Consider the following 9,380-nt stretch of genomic DNA (forward strand, 5'->3'; position numbering starts at 1 on the left):
AAACCTGCTATACCAGGACACCATCCGCAGAATGGGGATAGAACCCACCAAAATTCGCCATAGCAACACTTCCTTCAAAGGAGTGACGCCAGGACCTTATGCCAAGTGTACAGGCTCTGTACTACTAAAAGTTGTGTTCGGTTCACCCGACAACTTCCGTCGCGAAAAGCTAATCTTCCATATCGCCCCATTCAAAAGTGGCCATCAAGCACTACTGGGACGCGAAGCTTTCGCCCGCTTTAACACAATACCACATTACGCGTCTCTTACACTCAAAATGCCCGGTCCACGCGGCATAATCCCATTAAAGGGAAACTCCGAGTGTTCCTCGACCACGGAAAACGTGAGACTGCCTTGACAGCCGCACATTAATCCAACCTTGCTGATCAAAGCCCCTAAAAATAGGTCATTTAAACCTCGGACACGGTTAGGCGAGTCCGACATAAATAAACAAGGGGCTTCCCAGCCGCATACCTCTTTACAAGGGAATGCACGTATAAACAATGAGAGCCAATAAAGCTCAATCTTTCCAAACCATACTCTGTTTTAAATACATCTTTCGCACGATATTTTTCCCAAACTAAGTTCTTCTCTTTTACAGATGAATCACGTGCTACACCCGTCCAGGATACAGCACAACGGAGACACAGGCGCAGACGTGCAGCATGGACCCGTTACAAGGATTCTTTTCAGATTAAGACCCTGCGTAAACCTTTCTTACTGTCTCTTGTTGATACTCATCCCCCGGTTTCCTACCATAACCGAGGAGGAGGCTGGCGTTTTGGCATCGGCTGCATCAGAAGTTTTCGCCTGTGCCTGGACATTAGGGGCTTAGGGCACTGTTCTGCCCGTTATCATAAAGTCCGAATACCTTAGGGAGTGTTCGGCATCTCGAGTTAGGCCTTATATGCATCAGCTCCGAATCATGTCTTTGGTCAAATGTTGGGTTTGCCCGGCTCCTGTGTTTTGCTGCCTTACGTTCCGCTCCATCGGCTAACGCGGCACCAGGAGAACTACTGCGATTGTGCCCCGGTTCGGCCGAGCGAGCACCTCAGTAGAGAAAGACGAAAACTAGCTATCATGATACAGCGAGAGACTGGTCAACCACTCAATCGACTATTGGAATGTTTAGAATTCCTCCGCATTGACGAAGGACCACTTCCCGGTCAGGCACACACGCGCCCCGAGTTCGGAGAGCGTGGTGCCTCTAGGGGCTATATCGTAGCCCCACCATCGAGCTCCTATGGCTAAGTGAAAGTGATAAAGCATTATAGCCCGGTTGCCTAGTTTGCTATGCTATCACCTCCTTCAAAGGACCAAGACGTTGGATTAAGTGTGAAAATGCGCTTTTTCTTTTTGCAAACACCCCCGCACTATGTGCGTGGGGGCTGAAGCCAAAGACTGCCATCTTTCAGGTTATAAATACATATACATTACCGGCCGCACATGAGATATTTCAATACTTGAACACACAAGTATAAAAAGTCGTTATATTATAAATATGATCTCACAAATCATACACGTCATTTGAACATGACATTTTTCGAGCACTATGACTCTATTAAACGAGCGCCCTGCAGGACTTCCTCAAAATAGTGCTCGGTGGGTAATCGGCTCTCGTCCGAACCCCGGGACGCAACATCGGTGGCATTCATCTCTGCCTAGTATGTCTTAACACGGGCAAGAGCCATCCATGCACCCTTTATGCAGGCCGACCGCTTCATCGCCTTGATATGCGGCACCGCCCCAAGGAATTGCTGCAATAAACCAAAATAACTATTCGGCTTGGGCCTTTCTGGCCACAAATGAGCCAGCATATCCGTCATGGCTAGTCCGGGCAATCTATTCAGCTCCGCCCACTCAGCTAACTGATCGGTCAATGGTAGTGGACGCTTCGGACTATGGAATTGAGACCAAAATAGCTCTTCCATTTCATGATCCCTCTGACTTCGGAAGTGCCGAACTACGTCCGCCGCACTCGCCGCCAAATCCAGATAAGGATCCTCCACACTCCACAGCTGGCCCAACTAAGCATACTTCGGATCCGTGAATTTCCTACGCAATAGAAAGGGCTTTCCAGCCACAATGTCTCCGGCCTGACGCAGTTCCTCCTTTATAGCCCGCATTGCAGAACGAGCATCCTTGGCTTCGGCGGTGGCCTTCTTCAGGCCCTCTTGCTCCGCTTGGCGTTCTCTTTCAAGAACCTCATAGCGGTCGGTAGCATCTTTTAATTTCACGGCCATTTCCTCCCTGCTTCGGCAGTGAGCAGCCTTCTCGGCTTTTAGCTCCTCCGCTGCCTTCAAGGCAGCCGCATCACTTTTTCTGGCTTGGTCCTTGGCTCGAGCAAGCTCCGCCCGAAGGTCTTCCACAGCAGCGACACCATCTGCATCAAGCATACATGTTGTAAGGAGTGGGTGTCAGCTCCCTTACCAGGTGACCGTGGAAACACCACTTACCTTGCGACTCGTCAAGTCATTTATTGACCAGCGTGATGTCCGCATCCGCAACGTCGAGTTGCCGCTTCAGTTCGCCAACTCTATCAGTTCGGCTGGCCACCAAACACTCCGCCACCTGCATAGGAAAGGCGACATTTTGTAACTGAGATTATGATCCTCGGCACGCTGTCGCTTTCAACAACATACCGAGTCTCAGGGGCTACTATCTATACAGGGCGCATCCTATGTGCAAAACTGTCAAAAGGTATGTCATTTTTTTGCGTACCTCAAACCCCATCAGTAAACTTCCGATGGCCTCATGTAACCCGCTTTCGGCGGATGAGATCCTTTCAATCACCGCACTCATTAATGCGCGGTGATCTTCTGAGAGAGACGCCCTCTCGAGCAAACCCTACAGCTCCACCGGCCGCACTCCAGTGGGTGCCGAACTCCCATGCCCCGCCGGACTCGAGGAGACCCTCCGTGATGACACCTCAGGGTCATCCGCCCCGCCTGATGGGATGGCAAATGGAGGCGTTTCGCTCTCCATCATCTCCGGACGAAGGTCCCTCGAGGATGAGCTCTGCTGGGAAGGGCTAAGATCCGAACTACAAGGTAAAAACTTCGGTTATCCTTAGAAATAAAATAGGGATGTCCTTTATTATAAAACTTCCCTTTTTTCTACTTATGGCTCGCTGGAGGGCTGATTCCTTTGGGGAGACTGTACGGCCGGGACTCCTCCCGGCACAGGACCTTCCGGTGCAGATTTCTTTCCCCGCTTTGAGGCTTTGGCCTCCGGGTTTTCGGAAGCGGTCCTCTTCTCCCCCTGGAGGGAGGGATTCTTGGTTCCCCCCTTACTGAGAGCCTCCTTAACAGAGGTGGTAGTTTCCCTGTTCCCCCCTTCGCCTTCCTCCGAAGGCGCAACCTCCCACATTTTGATTAACACAGGATCCGGCGTGGTCTCAGGGAGGGGGGCCGGACACCGTATCAGTTTTGCTTGCGCTATCCACTCCTGTTCAAGGGATAGCTGGTTAAAAGGCAAACCCATGATAAATAAATGGATGATATGTCCGGTCACAGGGCTACTTTTTTGAGTATCCGAGCGATTGCAGCTTAGGCCAGCGTCCTCGGTCAAGTCCGGACACACTTCTTGTGATCCGAAGAACAGTTTGTACATCTCCACAGGTTTTGTACCCATAAAGTGTTGGAGAGCTCGTGGTCCCTCCGGATTGAATTCCCGCAGGCAGAGGGGGCGACATTTGCAGGGAAGAAGACGCCGAATCAGCATAACCTGCGTCACTACGACCAGATTGATCTCCCTCTCTTGGAGATCTCGAATCCGGCCCTGCAATAGGGGTACGTCCTTGGGCAGTCCCCAGTCGAACCCCTTGTTGACCCACGATGTCAGCCGTGGTGGAGGGCCCGGGCAAAAGGCGGGCGGCGGCCTCTGCTTGCTGCCCCTGGGAGCGGTGATATAGAACCACTCCTGTTGCCACAAACCGAGCTCCTCCTGAAAAGAGCCCTCGGGCCATGGAGCATCGGCCCTCTTGCTTATAACCGCCCCGCCGCACTCTGCCTGACACCCCTCAATCATCTTCGGCTCCACATTGAAGGTTTTGAGGCACAAACCAAAGTGAGGGGTAGTGCGGAGGAAGGCTTCGCAGATGATAATAAATGATGAGATATGGAGGATAGACTCCGGAGCCAGGTCGTGGAATTCCAGCCCACAGTAAAACAGGAGCCCCCTCACGAAGGGATCCATTAGGAAGCCTAGACCCCGACGGAGGTGAGGCACGAACATGACGCTTTTGCCAGGCTCCAGGGTAGGAATGACTTGCCCTTGGGCAGGCAACCTATGCGAAATCTCATACGTTAAGTACCTGGCGTCCCTAAGCTTTAGCACGTCCTCTTCCGTGACAGAGGAGGGCATCCACCGGCCCTGAAGGTCGGAGCCGGACATTGTCGGAGGTCCAAAGTGGCCGAATCTGGAGCCCTGGGTGTTGGAACTCGGGGCGAGGGGCGGATTCGATTGAGGATTGAAGAAAAGGAATGGGCCTTGGTCTCATTATAAAGGGGGAGAATACCAAGAGCTGTCTCCGTGATCATTTAGAACTCGCCTTCGGTGGAGGGGGCGTGGCAATGGGCGCGGTTGGGTTACCCACGCCCGTATTAATGGGAATCCCGGAATAAGGGGAACACGATCTCTGCTTCGACAAGACATGCCAAGGAAGCCGCTTTGCTAAACGCGCTGAGGCGATATAATAAAAACGATTCAAGTAAAGGCTTGGTTGTGGTGTGACGTCACGCCACGAAATAGGTCAGCAGATTGAACTTGTGTCAATATTATTCTCTCTACGGTGGAATGTGGAATTTATTTTGCAGAGCCAGACACTATCCTGGTGTTCACAATCTTCTACAAATTATTCGGAGGAGGAACCCACCTTGCAATGCCGAAGACAATATGCGCGCCGGACTCGTCATCATTGAAGCCTGGTTCAGGGGCTACTGAGGGAGTCCTGGACTAGGGGGTGTCCGGATAGCCGAACTATCATCAACGGCCGGACTCCAAGACTATGAAGATACAAGATTGAAGACTTCGTCCCGTGTCCGGATGGGACTTTCCTTGGCGTGGAAGGCAAGCTTGGCGATTTGGATATGTAGATCTCCTACCATTGTAACCGACTCTGTGTAACCCTAGCCCTCTCCGGTGTCTATATAAACCGGATGGTTTTAGTCCGTAGGACAACAAACAATAACGACAATCATACCATAGGCTAGCTTCTAGGGTTTAGCCTCCTTGATCTCGTGGTATATCTACTCTTGTAATACCCACATCATCATTATCAATCAAGCAGGACGTAGGGTTTTACCTCCATCAATAGGGCCCGAACCTGGGTAAAACATCGTTTCCCTTGTCTCCTATTACCATCCGCCTAGACGCACAGTTCGGGACACCCTACTCCAGATCCGCCGGTTTTGACACCGACAATGACCTTCAAGACAGGATTACTGTACCACTCTGAAGTGGTACGCATCCTTGTCACCCTACGAGGTACGGTAGTGACTTGATCCAAAACTTCATGGTCACTATCATAAGCTTATACTTCAATTGGTGTAGGCGCCACAGGAACAACTTCTGCGCCCTGCTACACACTAGTTGAAGTGACGGTTCAATAACCTCATCAAGTCTCCACCATCCTCCCACTCAACTTTTCGAGACAAACTTTTCCTCGAGAAAGGACCCGATTCAAGAAACAATCCTTATTGCTTTCGGATCTGAATTAGGAGGTATAACCAACTATTTTGGGTGTCCTATGAAGATGCATTTTATCCGCTTTGGGTTCGATCTTATCAACCTGAAACTTTTTCACATAAGCGTCGCAGCCCCAAACCTTTAAGAAATGACAGCTTGGGTTTCTCTAAACCATAGTTCATACGGTGTCATCTCAACGGAATTACGTGGTGCCCTATTTAAAGTGAATGTGGTTATCTCTAATGCCTAATCCATGAACGATAGTGGTAATTTGATAAGAGACATCATGGTACGCACCATATCCAATAGGGTGCAACTATGATGTTCGGACACACCCTCACACTATGGTGTTCCAAGCGGTATTAATTGTGAAACAATTTCCACAATGTCTTAATTGCGTGCCAAAGCTCGTAACTCAGATACTCATCTCTATGATCATATCATAGACATTTTATCCTCTTGTCACGATGATCTTCAACTTCACTCTGAAATTACTTGAACCATTCAATAATTCAGACTTGTGCTTCATCAAGTAAATATACTTAGTATCTACTCAAATCATCCGTGAAGTAAGAACATAACGATATCCACTGCATGCCTTAGCACTTATTGGACTGCACACATCAAAATGTATTACTTCCAACAAGTTGCTATCTAGTTCCATCTTACTGAAAATGAGGTTTTTCAGTCATCTTGCCCATGTGGTATGATTTGCATATCTCAAGTGATTCAAAATCAAGTGAGTCCAAACAATCCATCTGCATGGAGTTTCTTCATGCGTATACACCAATAGACATGGTTCGCATGTCTCAAAATTTTCAAAACGAGTGAGTCCAAAGATCCATCAACATGGAGCTTCTTCATGCGGTTTACACCAATATGACTTACATGGCAGTGCCACAAGTAAGTGGTACTATCATTACTATCTTATATCTTTTGGCATGAAAATGTGTATCACTACGATCGAGATTCAATAAACCATTCCTATTAGGTACAATACCATTGAAGGTATTATTCAAATAAAAAGAGTAACCATTATTCTCCTTAAATGAATAACCGTATTGCGATAGACATAATCCAATCATGTCTATGCTCAACGCAAACACCAAATGACAATTATTCAGGTTTAATACTAATCTTGATGGTAGAGGGAGCGTGCGATGTTTGATCACATCAAACTTGGAAACACTTCCAACACATATCGTCAGCTCACCTTTAGCTAGTCTCTGTTTATTCCGTAGCTCTTTTATTTCGAGTTACTAACACTTAGCAACCGAACCAGTATCTTAATACCCTGGTGCTACTAGGAGTACTAGTAAAGTACACATTAACATAATGTATATCCAATATACTTCTATCGACCTTGCCAGCCTTCTCATCTACCAAGTATCTAGGGTAATGCTGCTCCAGTGGCTGTTCCCCTTATTACAGAAGCACTTAGTCTCGGGTTTGGGTTCAACCTTGGGTTTCTTCACTAGAGCAGCAGCTGATTCGCCGTTTCATGAAGTATCCCTTCGTGCCCATGCCCTTCTTGAAACTAGTGGTTTCACCAACCATCAACAATTGATGCCCCTTCTTGATTTCTACTTTCGCGGTGTCAAATATCGCGAATACCTCAAGGATCATCATATCTATCCCTGATATGTTATAGTTCATCATGAAGCTCTAGCAGCTTGGTGGCAATGACTTTGGAGAAACATCACTATCTCATCTGGAAGATCAACTCCCACTCGATTCAAGTGATTGTTGCACTCAGACAATTTGAGCACAAGCTCAATGATTGAGCTTTTCTCCCTCAGTTTGCAGGCTAAGAAAATCGTCAGAGGTCTTATACCCCTTGATGTGGGCACGAGCCTAAAGTCCCAATTTCAGCCCTCGAAACATCTCATATGTTCCGCGATGTTTCGAAAACGTCTTTGGTGGCTCAACTCTAAACCGTTTAACTGAACTATCACGTAATTATCAAAACGTGTATGTCCGATGTTCGCAACATCCACAAACGATGTTTGGGGTTTAGCACACTGAGCAGTGCATTAAGGACATAAGCTTTCTACTGTCCGCATAATCGCTACTGTCAACTTTCAACTATATTTTCTCTAGGAACATATCTAAACAGTGGAACTAAAGCGCGAGCTTACGACATAATTTGCAAAAGGTCTTTTGACTATGTTCAGGATAATTAAGTTCATCTTATGAACTCCCACTTAGATAGACATCCCTCTGGTCATCTAAGTGATCACATGATCCGAGTCAACTAGGCCGTGTCCGATCATCACGTGAGACGGACTAGTCATCATCGGTGAACATCTTCATGTTGATCGTATCTACTATATGACTCATGCTCGACCTTTCGGTCTCTTGTGTTCCGAGGCCATGTCTGTACATGCTAGGCTCGTCAAGTCAACCTAAGTGGTTCGCGTGTGTAAATCTGGCTTACACCCGTTGTATGTGAACGTAAGAATCTATCACACCCAATCATCACATGGTGCTTCGAAACGACGAACTTTCGCAACGGTGCACAGTTAGGGGGAACACTTTCTTGAAATTTTAATGAGGGATCATCTTATTTACTACCGTCGTTCTAAGCAAATAAGATGCATAAACATGATAAACATCACATGCAATCAAATAGTGACATGATATGGCCAATATCACATTGCTCCTTTTTATCTCCATCTTCGGGGCACCATGATCATCATCGTCACCGGCATGACACCATGATCTCCATCATCGTGTCTTGATGAAGTTGTCTCGCTAACTATTAATTCTACTACTATGGCTACCAGTTAGCAATAAAGTAAAGTAATTACATGGCGTTGTTTAATGACACGCAGGTCATACAATAAATTAAGACAACTCCTATGGCTCCTGCCGGTTGTCATACTCATCGACATGCAAGTCGTGATTCCTATTACAAGAACATGATCAATCTCAGACGTCACATATCATTCATCACATTCTTCTTGGCCATATCACATCACATAGCATACCCTGCAAAAACAAGTTAGACGTCCTCTAATTGTTGTTTGCATGTTTTATGTGGCTGCTATGGGTTTCTAGCAAGAACGTTTCTTACCTATGCAAAACCACAACGTGATATGCCAATTGCTATTTACCCTTCATAAGGACCCTTTTCATCGAATCCGTTCCGACTAAAGTGGGAGAGACTAGCCCCCGCTAGCCACCTTATGCACCGAGTGCATGTCAGTCGGTGGAACTTGTCTCACGTAAGAGTACGTGTAAGGTCGGTCCGGGCCGCTTGATCCCACAATACCGTCGAAACAAGATTGGACTAGTAACGGTAAGCATATTGAACAAAATCAACGCCCACAACTACTTTGTGTTCTACTCGTGCAAAGAATCTGCGCAATAGACCTAGCTCATGATGCCACTGTTGGGGAACGTAGCAGAAATTCAAAATTTTCCTACGAGTCACCAAGATCTATCTATGGAGAGACTAGGAACGAGGGGAAGGAGAGTGCATCTACATACCCTTGTAGATCGCTAAGCGGAAGCGTTCAAGTGAACGGGGTTGAAGGAGTCGTACTCGTCGTGATCCAAATCACCGGAGATCCTAGTGCCGAACGGACGGCACCTCCGCGTTCAACACACGTACATCCCAGTGACGTCTCCCATGCCTTGATCCAGCAAGGAGAGAGGGAGAGGTTGAGGAAGACTCCATCCAGCAGCAG

This window comes from Triticum aestivum, chromosome 6B (assembly GCF_018294505.1).
Source record: "Triticum aestivum cultivar Chinese Spring chromosome 6B, IWGSC CS RefSeq v2.1, whole genome shotgun sequence".
NCBI classification, from domain to species: domain Eukaryota; kingdom Viridiplantae; phylum Streptophyta; class Magnoliopsida; order Poales; family Poaceae; genus Triticum; species Triticum aestivum.